At 41.9% G+C, this 17,039-nt stretch overlaps 1 protein-coding gene across 4 annotated transcripts in view; it reads right to left on the reverse strand.

The window, feature by feature from the left end:
- The window catches only part of kynu (kynureninase), a 96,277-nt gene that overhangs the window by 40,571 nt on the left and 38,667 nt on the right, over nucleotides 1–17,039 (reverse strand). The gene's annotated exons all lie outside the window — the stretch shown is intronic.

The following is a 17,039-nucleotide window of genomic DNA, read 5'->3' on the forward strand; positions in this document are numbered from 1 at the left end:
CATTCACCTCGCAAGCAAGAGGACACGGGTTCGATTCCAGGGCAGGCCAAAATCTTAGGCAAGTTTCCTGAGTCTGTTTACCTCGGAGTAAGCAGGAATCCGGTTGTTTGTTGATTGGCGGATCGCTTTCCGGGGATAGTAATCCCATCCCCCACCAAAAAGAATAATAATAATTTGGTCACTCAATCCATCACTGTTTGTGGGACAGTTGGTTGCCGTGTTTCTGCCACAAAATATGCAGTCAATTCACAAGTGCTTTGAGACGATTTGTTAAGGCGCTATATCAAATGCACAGATTATTATAAGATGAATGACTATTTTACAAATCGTTTAGTTGAGTGGAAAGACATTGTATAGAGACATGCTTCCTATTATAATGCTTCGGCAATATATATGGAAAATGTCTTGCTGGGTAAAGACATTCTTTCCATGGATGTTTAAGATTTGGTGGATCACCTCACATGTGCTGAACTCATGACAACCATGTGTTTTTGCAGCAAACATCTACATTAATTCAGCAGGGATTGCCACCTTTTTGCTTATTTACAGCAGAGAGCCATTAAAAAACTCTCAACCAGCCAACTGCCAAGCAGCACTCCACCAGCACTTGAACTTATGAATGTCTATTTCATAATGGCACCAAGAATAAAAAAAACACACACACTGTTGAGGTAATGGAGGTGTTCATTCACTGAGCCCATGCCAAACATTCTCCAAGTGCACATAAGGTTCTTTATCTGATCCATAATGTTGGCTGCGTGCAAGGATGTGGCTTGACACAATCCTGGTAAAGTAAGAAACACAAGTACTAGAAGTACTTGGATTTAAATTACTTCTCCACAAGATAACCTCTGCATTTAAAGACCAGGAAATTGCATTTAGTTGGCATTCAGCCTTTGGCCGTCAGGTTCCACAGTTTGAGTCTGGTGTTCAAATTCACCACAGCCTTTCCTCCTTTGAATCAGTTGGAACAAACACACAATATTTGGGGGAGGGGTAAGAACTCTGCAGAGCTATAGCAGTAAAATCAAGAGCATCTCTCTCGATCTGAGACTCAGTGTGACACAAAATACTATTACTGTGAAAGAATACAAAATTAAATGCTTTTCTGTGCCAACGTCGCTCCTTTCCTCTATTAAAACTGTACAGAAGGGAAGAACAAAGAAAAGGCACACTGTTTAAAACAGCAGTATTCTTTGAAGGGCTAGATATAGAGACTCCATTTACTTTATATGTGAAACAATAAATCGACAGCATCTTGCAGTTTTTCAGTGCACATCAGGTAGCAGAACATCTTGAACTGGTTGAGGGTTCGTAAAATATACCCAATAATAGCTGTAGTAACAGAATTGATAATTCATTGTCAAGTTCATTAAAATCTGACTTGAGAAAATATTGCGTACTAATTAGTTATTTGTTTTTAGTCGTAAATTACGCTCCAAAGGCTTTTAAATTGCAATTAACATTTGCTTTTTAAGTTGCTCCATCACAAGCAGATTTGGATTTTAATGCACTTAGTAAAAAGATCAGGACAAACAGACAAAATAAAAACACGTAGATTCTATATTTTAACAGAAAAAATATGTAATAAAGATTTTTGCAGTAAAAGTATCTTAGTTATGGAATTCTGTTCAGTGGGTTCTAACTCAGAGACATTTTTAACTTTCTGAATTGCTATTGAACATACTGCAAATCAGTTAATGAGGCCACAGCTGTGGAGACATTTGGATCCAAAGGAAATTCAGAAAAAGCTGAAAACACTTTTTGTTCAGCAAACATCGCTGAAACATTTTGCATGTCCAACTATCCTCTAGATGGCAGTAAGATCTAATATTTAAAAAAGGCAACAAAAGGGTATGATATTGAAAGGATATGCATCTGCTTATGCATCTTAAGTTTGCCCTTTCAGAAGTCCACCCCCTGAGGCTTATATGCTTCACTGCTATCAGTGTGCAATAGACAAGGTGGTTCAAAACTATCTTGGGATCCTCATGCAGAAAGTAAAGTAAGCCTTAAAGGGTGGTCATCTGCCCCTGCTCTTTGTGGGGAAGGCAAACATGATTGATTAATGTAAGCTTCTTGCCTTAAGTAGGCCACATTATTTTTTGCATTCTTGAAGACACTGACTTGCTTATAAACTATGATAATTGCCCTTCAGCACCTTGTGCAAGTGCACAATGATAATCCTTGTATTTGATACAGCACCTTATCACGTCTTGAGACATTCAAACCGCTCCATAGAATATACTTGGAAGTGAATTGACTGTATGTTTTGTGGGCAAAACACGGCAATCAATTGTGCACACAGTCGTGGATTGAGTGACCAAATTATTATTATTACTTTTTGAAGGGATTATTAACCCCGGAAAAGCGATCCGGCAATCGAATAACAACTGGGTTTCTACTTGCTACTATGTAAATAGAGGCATGTGATGGGTTGTGAATGTTGACAAGCTATTCAACTGTGATGGGCATCAGAGCTGAGCTTAGTCCTGTGTTCGGCTGTTGTCCATCCATGTACGCTTTCCAGTATGGAAACAGGATTTAAAAATCTGCCACAATCTAATAATGTGGTGGAACAAACTCAATTAGCTGAATTCCTGCCCAGATCACCTTGCTCAACACACACCCTAAATGCAATATACCATAGTGGAATATAGTCAGGCAATGTGGGGAATCATCTGTGCCATTTCCCATATATTCTACATTTTTATAAAGATTTAGAGGTAACATTTTGAAAATAACCTCCGTACGTACCATGATAGCCAAATAGCTGTGCATTGAAAGGATTGTTCTTTCACCCTTTCTTTATCCTGTAATTACATGAGCAAAACCTCACTGTTTTCATGGCTTACATAAAGCCACTCCATTTGCCTTCTATGAGCTAGATCTCATTGTGACACCAACACAATCCTTCATATGAAATGACACAAACAACAGCATGTGTCAGGAGAAGAGGTCTCCTTGTTTTTGAGACTAGTGGCATTTATAAAATATCAACTCCTACATACACTGTATTTCTGCTCATCCCCTCACAGTTTAATACTGCAGAATGGAGGAAGAATTCCTGATCTCAACTGCACTTTTAGGTAAAATTTACCAAAGAAAGAAAAAAGCACTGTTGCTGAGGAAGGGAAGTTGTTTTTCAACTAAAATTCACAGACTTTTCTAAGGTAGTTCCCAGCAGACTGAGTCATTGGCAGAGATCAGACCCTAAACAAGCTTCTTCAGTCAGGGGAAGAGAAACAGGAAGGGTATCACATTCCTTCTATTGTGAATTGAAACTAACTTGTATGAAACAAGAGGCATATAACATATTTTTGCATTGAACTCAGAGTAACTGTCTATCAGCTCAAATCAATTATTGATGTCTGGAGAGGCATATCTTGAGTGGTGAGGTGTTTTTTTGACATATAAAGTAATTCTTGAATATGTATCAGTGCTTTTGTCAGTTCATTTGCCAGTCAATCTTATGACTTAAGATGTTATGATCCAATTTTCCGGCAACGTGTGAGGTAATGTACAATGGCAGAGGGACAAAAAAATAATTAAGGATAGTAAAATAACATTCAAGCACTCTGGATGGAGTTGCTTTAAGACATTTTTTTCAGAGAAATAAATCAGACTTTACTATAAAACTGTTGCTCAGTTTAACTAATTAATTCAAAGGCTCGTGTCCCCAATGGCCAACATGGAGCTGTGAGGGAAGCTGTCTGACAATCTTTCTGAGACCTACAAAGATGGGAGATTCTCCCAATGTTCTCATGTTACTGTTTCCAAGGTTTAAAAAGTGTGTTTTGGTTTTGTTCCCCCAAAGCATGGTTTATCGCACACAGAAGAATTATATAGAAGAATTGAGAAGCACTGTATGATATGTCTGTAGACTGCCAATTGGGTGGAATGATGGAAGGAGTCAAATGCAAATCAATATTGTTCAATTTCTCACACTAACTGGCTCCCACTGATGTACTTATTAGCTCGCCAAAATCTTTTTGCAAGATCTTGAATTTGGAATGCAATTAGCTTTTAAACCAAGACTCTTTGTGGGACTTTGCAATGAGCAAAGTGGCTGCCCCATTTGCCTGCAAAATACACAGTTGCGACCTTTCCCAGTAAATCCTATGAAACTCTTTGAGATGTCCTCCCAAAATGAAAGGCGTTATATCAAATGTGGGGATTATTAATATTATTGTTACATACAATCTAAACATATTTTTGATGCACTTCAGCTGCAACAAATCTCCATTGCCTAGTTCTTGGTTTGAAATGGAGATTCCACCTTGAACAAGACGATCTTAATTTAAAATGTATGGAACAGCTTTTTAAATCTTGATGTTCTAAAACGTCCAAACTTTCAACTAAAACCTTATTGAAATTGTCTACGGTTTCCTATTCATTTTATGTAAGAAACTGTTTTACACATTGTTTCAGACTTAATAGCATCTCTCATTTACTTCAATCATTTTCCCCCTGAGAGTACACTCTATACATGGCCATAATAATGTCAAACATCTCAAAGCATCCAAACTGTTTATGCCAGTACTTATTTTAACATATAATAAAGTACTGCTCTTTTTCAATTGTATTTTCCATTTAATCATGTTTAAGTGTCTTAGTAGTCTACAGGATGTAAAAGCACCTTAATTATAGGTGTCTTTATATTAAGCCTCAATCCCAGACTACTTGGTACAAAATGGGGTGCGTGTAAATCACATTTCAATGCCTATACACTCTGGATGGAAATATTTCAGATTTTCAAGGTTTGACCTTTAACTAACAGCAGATGGCCAAAGGAGGGAGGTAGTGCTCACATATATTCATTAAGTGCATTTTCACACATTTTTCTGATTCATGAACCACTGTTTCAATGGACGGAGACCCTGCTGTGATTTTGAATTACCATGGAAATCAGCATTTTCTAATCAGAAGACACTGCAATATCACAGCAGCACTGTATTCAATGCCTTTTCAAGGGGCCCGCTATGAATAGTTATAATGAAGCACGTTACCCCTTCACTTGGAAGCAGAGAATAAACAGCAACTGTCATTACAGCGCAACTCACAATGGTCTCAGGCTTAATGCCAACTTGCTGCTGCACAATTGGCTGTAAATGTCAAGAGGTTTTGGCGGAGTTTCTTCCAAATGCGCAGTGCAATTTTGGTTTGAAGCAACACCCCAATCTTGACACCACATAAAAGAGGTGGTTTCAGTAACATCCAATTCACACTCGCTTGCAAGCCCACATGACAGATTAAAGTAAAAACACACTGGTGTCTCTCCTGGCAGTCTGTTGAAATCTGAAGAACTTTCTATGTATTTAATGCCATTAAAGAAATGCTCATGAGAGCTAACTCTTTAGGCATCAGCTTGACTCAGTTGGAAGCACTCTTACCTGTGAGAAACAAAGGTCCCCACATTGGGACTTTGAATTCACATTCTAGGCTGACACTCCAGTGGAGTGTTGCCTGCAGGGGGTGGTGCTGCATTTTTGGATGTACTTTGGGTGGATGAGATGTTAAACTGAGATCCCATCTGCCTGTTCAGGTGGATGTTAAAGATGCCATAGTACCACTCAAAAAGAGAAGGGAGTTTAAAATTGCTCATCCTGTTTGTAGGACATTGTAGAAATCTGAATTTGCCACTTCCCTGTTTTTTCCATAATAGAAATCAATACAATAATAACTCTTATGTTTGATATAGTGCCTCATTACATCTTTGAGATGCCTCAAAGCTTTTCACAGAATATACTATGTTTAGTGACTGTATATTTTGTGGGCGAAACACAGCAGTCAATTGCGCACAGCAGTATCACACAAACAATCGTGGATTGAATGACCAAATTATTATTATTATTTTTTTCAATGCATTATTATCCCTGGAAAAGCGATCTGCCAAACATCTAATGACCAGGTTCCTACTTACTGCTAGGTAAACCGAAACATACGGAGTAAGGAAACTTGCCTAATGTTTTGCCCAGCCCAGTAATCGAACTCAGTTCCTCTCGCTTGCGAGGTGAGTGCTCTAACCAACACACTGCAGGACTCCATAAAATTCAGACACTTTATTCCACCTTATTACCTTTACCGAAGTATAAATCACATAACCTTTCTCTCCAGAAAATCCATTTGTTTCAGGAATGTGCAGTTGGGCAACAACGGCAAAAAAAAGAGAGCAGATGTCTGATGATGTGGTGAGTGGCTGCTGGGAATGTAGTGCACCAACACTGGTTCAACAAGCAATGATTAATTCTGTGTACAAGTGGCCAGAGCTGTGGATAACAACACCGTCAGGGGCAAAAATCACCACAGGGAAAGGAAGCAGTGTGTGAAGCTTCGCTGCCAGTATTCTCCATGGATGCTTTGGATTAATACAGAATATTAAGGAGCAGTTCCAGTAACTCCTGCCTCAAAGAACATTAACACTTCTACATTTCTGCTTCAACAGGATTTTAAAGGACCCTAGCTATTATTTTCCGATACTTTACAACAACAACTTGCATTTACATAGCGCCCCATCACACAGGGTAGCGTCCCAGAGTGCTTGTAGACAGGTAGGTGGGAAGAAATTCTACCTAACATAACATAACATGTAGGAGCAGGAGTAGGCCATTCGGCCCTTCGAGCCTGCCCCGCCATTCAATCATGGCTGATCTTCTAATCTAACTCCAGCTAATAACCTAACCCTGCCTTATCCCCATATCCCTTAATCCCTTTTGCAATAAGAAATCTATCTATCTCAGTCTTGAATATGTTCAAGGACTGAGCGTCAACAGCCCTTTGGGGTAGTGAGTTCCATACATTCACTACCCTTTGAGTCAAGAAGTTCTTCCTCAACTCAGTGTGAAAGGGCTGGCCTCTGATTTTAAGGTTGTGACCCCTGGTTTTAGTTTCTCCAACCAGCGGAAACAATCTTCCACTATCTACTCTATCATGCCCTTTGATGATCTTAGAGAAACTTTATAGGTTACAAGTTTCTATAAGATCCCCTCTAATTCTTCTATATTCTAGAGAATATAGGCCGAAATTGGTCAGCCTATCCTCGTAACTCAACCCTTTCATCCCTGTTACTAACCTAGTAAATTTACGCTGCACCCCCTCCAAGGTAAGCACATCCTTCTTTAAATGAGGAGACCAAAACTGGACACAGTATTCCAGGTGTGGTCTCACCAGGGCCCTATACAGTTGCAGCAAGACTTCCCTACTCTTATACTCTAATCCTTTCATAATGAATGCTAACATACCATTCGCCTTCCTAATTGCTGCTGCACCTGCAGACTAACTTTCTGTGATTGGTGTACAAGGACACCCAAGTCCCTCTGGACGCTAACACATTCCAATCTCTCCCCTTCTAAAAAATAACCCGCTCTGCGGTTTTTGCTACCTAGGTGGATGACTTCACATTTCCCTACATTATACTTAATCTGCCACCTACCTGCCCAATCACCTAACCTATCTATGTCTCGCTGCATTTTTTTAATGACGTCCTCTGTGTTGACACTTCCTCCTAGTTTTGTGTCATCCGCAAATTTAGATATATTATCTTCGATGTCCTCATCTAGATCGTTGATGTAGATAGTAAATACCTGAGGCCCAAGGACTGATCCTTGTGGCACTCCACTAGTCACATCCCGCTAATCTGAAAAGGACCCGTTTATCCCTACTCTTTGTTTCCTACCCATTAACCATTCCCCAATCCACGTTAATATGCTCCCCCCAATTCCATGGGCCCTTATCTTTGGACTAACCTTTTATGCAGCACTTTATCGAATGCCTTCTGGAAGTCCAAATAGACCACATCCACTGATTCACCCTCATTTAGCTTACTGGAAATATCCTCAAAAAACTCTATGAGATTTGTCAAACATGACTTCCCTTTTGTAAAGCCATGTTGACTTGGCCTAATTATATTGTGCTCCCCTAAATACTGCACTATCACATCCTTAATCAACGATTCTAAAAATTTTCCTATCACTGAAGTGAAACTAACTGGCCCATAGTTCCCCATGTTTTCCTTTCCACCTTTTTTAAATAGTGGTGTGACATTTGTGATCTTCCAATCCATGGGGACTGTTCCAGAATCCAAGGAATTTTGGAAGATCAGACATAAGGTCTCCACTATCTCATAAGCTACCTCTTTTAAAACCCTGGGATGCAAGCCATCCGGACCAGAGGATTTGTCACTTTTTAGTGCTAACAGTTTCTCTAGCACCAATTCTCTACTGATGAAAATTTTCCTAAATTGTTCCCTGTCCTTATCCCTTTGGTCCATCTCTATTGTTGGCAGACTTGTGTGTCTTCTAGGGTGAAGACAGATTAGGGACTCTGCCATGTCCTTGTCCCCCATTACAACTTCTCCCGTCTCTGACTGAAGTGAACCAACATTTACCCTCACTAGCCTATTCCTCTTAACATATTTGTAAAAACTTTTACAATCAGACTTAATGTTCCTAGCTAACTTACCCTCATAATCCTTTTTCTCGCTCTTAATGAGATTTTTAGTTTTATTTTGTTGGTTTCTAAAACTCTCCCAATCTTCAGATTTGTCGCTTTTCTTGGCAGTTTTATAAGCCTTTTCTTTTTAATTTTACCAGGGTCTATTGTTTATCGTTGTCTCCCCAACTGCTCATTGCAGAATCAAATAGTTGTTCTGCAGAGAAAGATTATGGTATAATTGGGGGAGTGGAGATTTACATTAAGACTAAGTTGTGTGTGTAGGTAAGGAGAAAGTGGGGGATTTTAGAACGTGCCCAGAATTTAACAAATTCTTAAATGCAGCCTTAATTTTGAAGCTGGTTTTCTTCAAGTTTCTTTTAAGGACTGCAGCAAAACTGACTTCAATGTTAAAATTGAATTGTGGAACTCTAATATGCTAAGTTGAATAAATCTAGACCTAGTCTCCATAGGTCTCATTCATTACTTCTCATTCGCATGGCTTTGGGTTGCACTTAGATCACGTGTTCTCAGCTTTCCACTGTGCCTGTAAATAAAACTTGCATTGTAAAGTACTGAACGTACTGTATTTGCACATTTGCTTCCTTAAAAAAAATTACTTAAATAACACAGCCACTTTAAAAATGCTCTCTTTGCCGTTCTCCGCAGCTCTAACGTGCACAAGATCCAACTAATCCAAAACTCCACCACCCGTACACCCACCAGCACTAAACTCCGTACCCCCATCACACCAGTTCTAGCCAGATTCCACTGGCTCACTATGGGCGAACGGATCGATTTCAAGATCCTCACACTCATTTTCAATCCCCTTCACACCCTGGCATCTCCCTACCTCTTTGACATGCTTACCCCACAACCCACAACCTCTGCTCGACTGGCTCCGGCCTCCTGCATGTCCCTCGTGCCCTCCATTCCACCATTATTGGCTGCGCTTTCAGCCACTACGGCCCGAAACTCTGGAACACGCTTCCACTATCCCTCTGCCTTGTCCCTTCCTTCCCTATCTTCAGGTTGCGCCTGAAGACGTTTCTCTTCAACCGTGCCTACAGTCACCTCCCCACTCCCTCCAGCTCAGTGTCGTGCTCCATCACTGTCAAGTGCTCTGGGATTCTACCCTGCGTGAGGGCTGCTATATAGATGCAAGCTGCTGTTGTTGTTGTTGAAGCCAAAACATTCTGACATTTAAACTGTAATCCATGGGAAAACTAAAGATGATGGGGTTTATTCAGCTCCAAGTGGTGAAATGTATAAAAAGCCAGAGGATAGACGTACAGACTTATCAACATGTGCAGATCTCTGGCTAACTGTGCACCATCTGTGGTGGTCAATCTAGGACCACAATATGAACACACGTGCCCGAAAAGAAGCCAAGAAGACATTTGTTCTGACAGGGCATTTTTTTTTCTTGTTACGAGTCTTAAGAAAAACTAAACCAAAAGTAGAGAGCAGGGAATAAATTCAGAGAGGCAGAGCTTATTGAACATAAAATCTTTGACGTGGTGACACATTTGCAAATGAGCCTCTGAGGACTTTTTAAAAAGAAAGAACACTTGTAAATCTGCTTAGGACAAGTAAAAGCTGTGAGGATCTGATTGCTCCTCTAAAATTTTGGTCCATGGGTGAGTATTAAAGTGAAGTTTGTAAGTAGGACAGTGGTACACATCCTGCCTCTCAAAGCATGCTGCATTTTGCCACTCAGCCAGCACAGGGATAGTTGTGAACCACAGCGTACATCATGTTAAGTAATGCGATTGTTATCATGTTAAGTAATGCGATTGTTTAAAACGCAACAATAATGAAAAGATTACTGACACCGAAGGATCAGAAAACCACTGACGTTGTCTAAGTTTTTTGTAAACAAAGTAGGGTCATAAATATTAAAAGTTTGAGAAGAGCAGGAAAATCACTGGAAACTTATTAACAAGGAAAGGCATGTGTCAAATACCCGATAGAGGAAAAAGATGACACAAATAACTTATCAATAATATTATCTGATTGTTCCTTCAGAATAGTAAATGCTTCTCTAATGCTCCTTATTCCCACTGTGTGCATACAAAACAATCATCAAGTGCAGGGCACAAACTACACAATATTATATCTTGTTATAGCAAAATAGAGAATGTCATTATAACCTGCTTCTTTGGATCAAATATCTCAGAGGCCCTGTTTGAAGCAAAGTGACCAAACGGACTTGAATCTGCTCTTGACATCACCTCCTGTCAGCTGTGTGCAAGAAGGGCCACCAACATCACTTCCCTTTGTAAAGTGACATCAGCAATGCTTCCTGCTCATAGCATTAATGTAAGCAAGGAACCTGAAGTGACGTCCACGATGACTTGTTGACCCAGAACCCGGCCATTTTTTTGCACGAGAAGCCAGCTCGCTGTGCCAGATAAAATAATTCTAACACGTGACAGAGCGGGTCCAGAGGACAGCAGTGCTATACACAAGGCAGAGTTTTACCAATGGATCCTATAACAGGCTTTCCCCCCACCCCCCCGTATATGGCAACATTTCCCTTTGTCAACCATGCTACATTTTAGAGGGTATCTTATAAGGGCAAATAGGTGTTAATTGGATTGAGAAATTCAGGGTCAAACAACACTCTCTTGGATGGGAGAGACTTATCATAGTTCTGTGACAGACCTGTATGTGGTCATACCTGGGTTTAATATCTCATCTGCAGAACAGCACCACTGACAATACAGCAATTTCAAGATCGTCGTGCTCACTCATCTTCAAATCCCTTGTGCCCTGATACTTCCCAACCTCTCTGACCTGCTTACTCCCCAATCCACTATCCACTCCTTCTGTTGGATTGGCTCCGGCCTTCTGCCTGTCCCTCGTACCCTCCGTTCCACTATCGGTGGCCGTGCTTTCAGCCCCTACGCCCCGAAACTCTGGAACAATTTTCCTCTATCTCTCCACCTTGCCCCCTCCTTCCCTATCTTCAGGTTGTGCCTGAAGACCTTCCTCTTCAACTGTACCTACGGTCATTTCCCCCCCACCCCCAGCTTGGCGTCATGCTCTGCCATTGTCAAGTGCTCTGGGATGCTACACTGGGTGGGGGGTGCTATATAAATGTAAGTGGTTGCTGTTACAGCGCTTCCCAGAAACCTCACTTCTATGTCAGCCAACAAATGAGGATAGTTTTTTCTCAATGCATGTTCCCTTTGGTACTGACTCCTTTATTAGATCATTGGTTTGTTACACTCTTCAATACAATGGATACCATGCGCTACCTAACTCAATAATTGCTTTCCAAATCCATTAAAATAACTTTACAAACATTCCCTTTGATTCACATGAATGGATTAATGTTGATGTCATAGCCTCATATCATTCGGTCAACAGAATATCAACATCACCTTCAATGAGCACAGAGGTACAAAGAATTATAATATCAGTTTTTTGTTTGAAAAATACTGACCTTTATGGAGACTACTGCTACATAAAAAAATTGACTGCTGTCTACAAATAAAGCCTCTAATTTAATCTTGGGGTTCAGAGAATTTCAAATGAAGTGATTCCAACTGTGAAGGTGGGATGGCAACTTATTCCAGGCCTTTTGACATTCTCGAATTGGTACATAAGAGCAATGTGGGTTGACATGCTCTCTGGTTTCTCCTTCTTAAAGGGAAGTGCCCAGTGTCTGTTTGCTTGCAGAGTGCAGTTGCGTGCTATCATTGTAACAACACCAAAATTACATTTATAGAGCATCTTTCATGTCGGGAGGACATCCCAAAGTGTTCAAAAGTCTGGTGTCGGGGCCCGAGCATGGGAGAGAGGTAGTGTAGGGGTGAGGGAAGGCAGAGAGGTGGGAGGGAGACCAAAGCACAATCAAAGAGAAGGGTTTTGAGACCGGCCATGAAGGAGGCAAGGGAGGAAGCGAGGTGAAGGGACCATGGGATGGAGTTCCAGAGTATGGAGGAAGAGAAGCTGAAAGCCCGGCCACCGATGGTAGGCCGGATCGGTTGGGAGACATGGAGCAGGCCGGAGCCCGCTGAATGGAGGGAACGGGCAGGTTGGTAGAGAGTCAGCAGGTCAGAAAGATAGGAAGGGGCAAGGCCATGGATGGCCTTGAAAGTGAGGACGAGGATCTTGAACTCGATCCTCTGGGGGATGGGGAGCCAGTGGAGTCGGGCGAGGGTGGGAGTGATGGGGTCACGGAGTCTGGTGCGCGAGAGTACACGAGCTGCAGAGTTTTGGATGATCTGCAGCCTGTGAAGGGAAGAGTTAGGAAGGCCGATGAGGAGAAAGTTTTCATAATTGAGCCTTGATGTGACGAACAAGTGGGTGAGGGTTTCGGCAGCCTGAGGGGTGAGGCAGTGGCGGAGTCTGGCAATGCTGCGGAGATGGTGGTAGGCAGTGCCGGTCATGGCCCGGATGTGGGGGAGAAAGGACAGTTCATGGCCAAACAAGACACCCAGGTTCCTGACTGGCTAAGTGAGGTTGAGTGTGCAGCCGTGGATGCTGATACTGCCAGCGCCCGAGGTGCGGAGGCGCTGGTTCGAACCAATTAGAAGAGCCTTGGACTTGCTGACGTTGAGTTGGAGAACGTTGTCCCTCGTCCAGGACTTGATGTCAGACAGGCAATCGGTCAGGACACCAGTGGTCCTGGAGTTGACGGTGGAGGCAGATAGATCGAGTTGGGTGTCGTCCGCATATATATGGAAATTTACCCCATGTCTGCGGATGATGTCACCACGGGGAGCATGTAGAGGGTGAAGAGGAGGGGACCGAGGACAGAGCCCTGAGGAACACCGCATGAGACGGTGCGGGGGCTGGAGGAGAAGCTGTTTGCTGCAAAGAAGTGGAGGCGGTATGCAAGGTAGGACCTGAACCAGTCAAGGATAGAACCTTGAAGGTTGAGGTAGGAGGAGAGGCGGTGGAGGAGGATTGAATGATCCACGGTGTCAAAGGCAGCGGAGAGGTCGAGGAGGACGAGGAGGCAGAGGGAGCCCTGGTCACACATGGTCAGGATGTCGTTTGTGACTTTGACCAGAGCAGGTTATAACTAACCTGGTTGAGATCAGAACTTCACGACGTGAGATCCCACCTGCCTGTTCAGTTGGACGTTAAAGATCCCATTTCACCATTTGAAAAGAAAAGGTCAACTCATGGCCAACAGTCTCCCAGTTTAAAAAGAAATAAATTGGTCATTCCCTTCATGGTTGTTTGTGAATATTCCTGTGTTTAAATTAACTGCTTCCTTGCCTACAAAGTTCATAGTACTACATTATTTTACAGAAAACTCGGTGAAGCGCTTTGAGATAATAATAATAATAAAAATCCTTGTATTTGATATAGCGCCTTATCACATCTTCGAGATGTCTCAAGACATTTCACAGAATATACTGCAAAGTGAATTGACCGTATATTTTGTGGGCGAAACACAGCAGCCAATTAATTATGCACAGCAGTGTCCCACAAACAGATGTCAAATGTAAGGATTATCATGATGATTTTTGTTTAATGGAAAATTCTGAGTTAACTTTAAAAAAGTTTCTAAAGCCAGACCAACTGTTCAATAAGAAACTAATGTAGGTGTTACACTATTGTTTATATGGCCACACATCTAGGAAAACTTAAATATAAAGGATAATATAGAAAATGCTCTTAACAGTGCCTAACTAAGAGCTGATATTATAGGTTAATAGTTGCGTATAATTTTCTCTGTGTTAAGCGACCTACAAGCAGCATATTCCAAGCCATTAATTTTGTTAAGCAACAGTCTGCCCTTTTTGTACAAAAAAGGTGTCTGTCTTAGCTTTCCACATCAGTTGCTTAAGCACTAAATTAAAGGAACTGAACCGAGGATTTAGACAAAATCTTTGTATTATTTATACAACTTTCTATTTATGACAACAGGGTATGTTCGCTGCAATAGAAGACTGATCAACTAGAAAGTTGCCATCTCTCATGTTCAACTTACCTCTTCCCTTTGCCTGATGTCAACTTTGCTCAATGTCGGAATAAACAGTAGATTTCGCAGATTATCATTTTATCTATTAAGCATCAATTGTTTCCTGTAGGTTTCATTCATCTTTACAAAAACAACTTGGGTTTATATAGTGCCCTTCATGTGGGATAGTGTCTCAGAGTGCTTACACATTTATAGGCATAACTTTGATTGCTTTCCTCACACTCCCAATGCTTCCATTGCAAAACATTGTGGGAATCTAGTCAGCACCAATGATTGTGTTGCTCATATGTTACCTCTCCCACAGCTGAATGATTGCATATCTATGGCCAAGTGTATCCTGTGAGCCATGCCTTCCTTTATAAGATTGTAGCATGTAGTGTGATATGGACCATTTCAGATTCACAAATAGTATTTATCAGAAGCATAAAATATGCATAGGCACATTATGCAAAGATATTCTTTTCACATAAAACTAGTATAAATGTGGGCCTGCCCGCTGTGGAGCACAGGAGTCTTTGCGTTTACTTAAAATGTTTCAGATTTAAGAAATCTGTTTTGCTTTGTATTTTATATGTTATATTTCAAAGAGAAAAAAATAGTTTGAATTCATAAGTAGGATTGTATTGAACCAGATTGTTATTTGATATGAGGTTCATGCATGGAAATATTCTCTTTCACCTTTCTTTCTTCTGCCTTCTCTGTTGGACATGTGCATCTCATTGTAGGAAACTGTGTTTGAAGCAGAAAGCCTCAATGCATTTAAGAGGAAACTCGTATACATGAGTGAGTAGGGAATAGCATGGGGGTAGGTGAGGGAAAGGGGGTAGGATAAATGGGAGCTCATGTGGAGGATAAACAACAGAGTGGACTAGTTAGGATGAATTTCTTGCTTCAGTGCTGTAGATCCTTTGAAATGCAATGCTAATATTCATTTAATAATCACCCATTTCACAACTCAAAGCACTCGACAGAATTCACTGTAAAGTTTAGTAATTGTATATTTTGTAGGCGAGCATGGCTGATAATTTGCACACAGCAATGATCTGCAAACAGCCATGAAGTGAAATAATCAATTTTGGATTAGAGGAAGTCCAGGATCGTCTTGCAGTTGGCATTTGAGGTGAGGATGGGCGAAGTGTGAGAGGATGGGCTGCAGAGCCAATTCATGATTGAGAAGAGGACCCTGGGGTTGTTCTTAGCCTCCAAGATTGTCTTGCAGTAGAACGACGATTTAGAGGAGGTGAGTGCGGAGCGGTAGGATTTGATATGGTCCAGCCAAATCTGCCAGTGGACAGTTTGGTTTGATTTGAGTCAGGTGCACACAGCGGAACACGCCTGGGCTTTAAAGGAGCGGAGGTGGCTGGTGTACCAAGATAATTTGCATGAATAGGAAATGGTTCGGGAAGAGAGGGCAGCAAGGGAATCGAGAGTGGAGGAGAGGGAGCTGTGGAGAAGAGTGACCGAGGAGGATAGGTCATTGTGGGAGGACGTCCAGAGGGGAAGGAGTTCAAATGACTCTAAGGCAGCCGAGAGAAAGGGGGAGGGAGATTTTTTTTCCAGGGGTGGTAGGAGATGGAGGTGGATTAGGTGGTGGTGGGATTGAAGAGTTAAGGGAGATGAAGTGATGGTCTGAGATTGCTTTGTCGATGATGGTAAGGTTCGAGATGTTAAGGCCCCGAGTGATCACCGGGTCGAGAGGTTGACCGCCGACGTGGGTGGCAGAGTTGATGTGGAGGGAGAGTTTGAGGGAAGAGATAAGGGAGGTAAAGTCAGCCGAGGTAGAGCAGGAGGGGATGTAGTGAAGTGAAGGTTGAAATCGCCTAGGATGAGGAGGCGTTAACAGTGATTTGGGGTTGCATGAAATGGAGCCAAAAATGATGAAAATCATTAAAAACGAGCCATAAAAATGGCTATTAAAGGGCCAGGTTAAAATCAGGATTGTTAAAATTTAATAGCAATGTGCATAAAATATCAGGTCTTCCATTGGAAATCCATAATAAATGGCAAATTGGCTTAAGCTGAAATCTTCTATTTTGCACTAGCACGTAGATTTATAACTTCATATTTTTTATCTGATGGAGGCATTATGAATTGCATCAACTTTTCCATGCCCCCCCTCAAGCCCCCTCTATCCTCACATCAAACGCCAGCTGCGAAGAGGTCCTAGACTTCTTTGTCTCAAAGACTGAAAACATCCGCTTTCCTGCATTGTCCTCCCCACCTCTGTCCCCTTCAATCCCACCCAGACCATCCACACTGCCGTCTCCCTCCGCCACGGCTCCTGCCACTCCCCTCTTCTTACACTCCATTTCTCCCTCCTCCTTCTCAACCACAATCACCCGGAAGAAGTTCACCACCTGAAGATTCAAACCCCTTCCCACCCGACTGCTGGTCACTCAATTCGCCCCTTCTGTCCCCCCTGCTGGCTGACACAGTCAATCAGTCTCTCTCCTCAGGCTCTGTTCCACTCCCCCTGAAAACTGCTGTTATCACATCCCTTCTCAAAAAAAAACTACCCTCGATCCCTCTAACTTTTCACACGACCGTCCCATTTCCAACCTACGCTTCCTTGCCAAAGTCCTGGAATGCATTGTTGCAGGTCAACTTCGGTCACACCTCTTCCTCCATTCCCTCCTGGAGCCCCTGCAGTCTGGTTTTCACC

This window comes from Callorhinchus milii, unplaced genomic scaffold, assembly GCF_018977255.1.
Source record: "Callorhinchus milii isolate IMCB2004 unplaced genomic scaffold, IMCB_Cmil_1.0 Scaffold6, whole genome shotgun sequence".
In the NCBI taxonomy this organism is placed as follows: Eukaryota; Metazoa; Chordata; class Chondrichthyes; order Chimaeriformes; family Callorhinchidae; genus Callorhinchus; species Callorhinchus milii.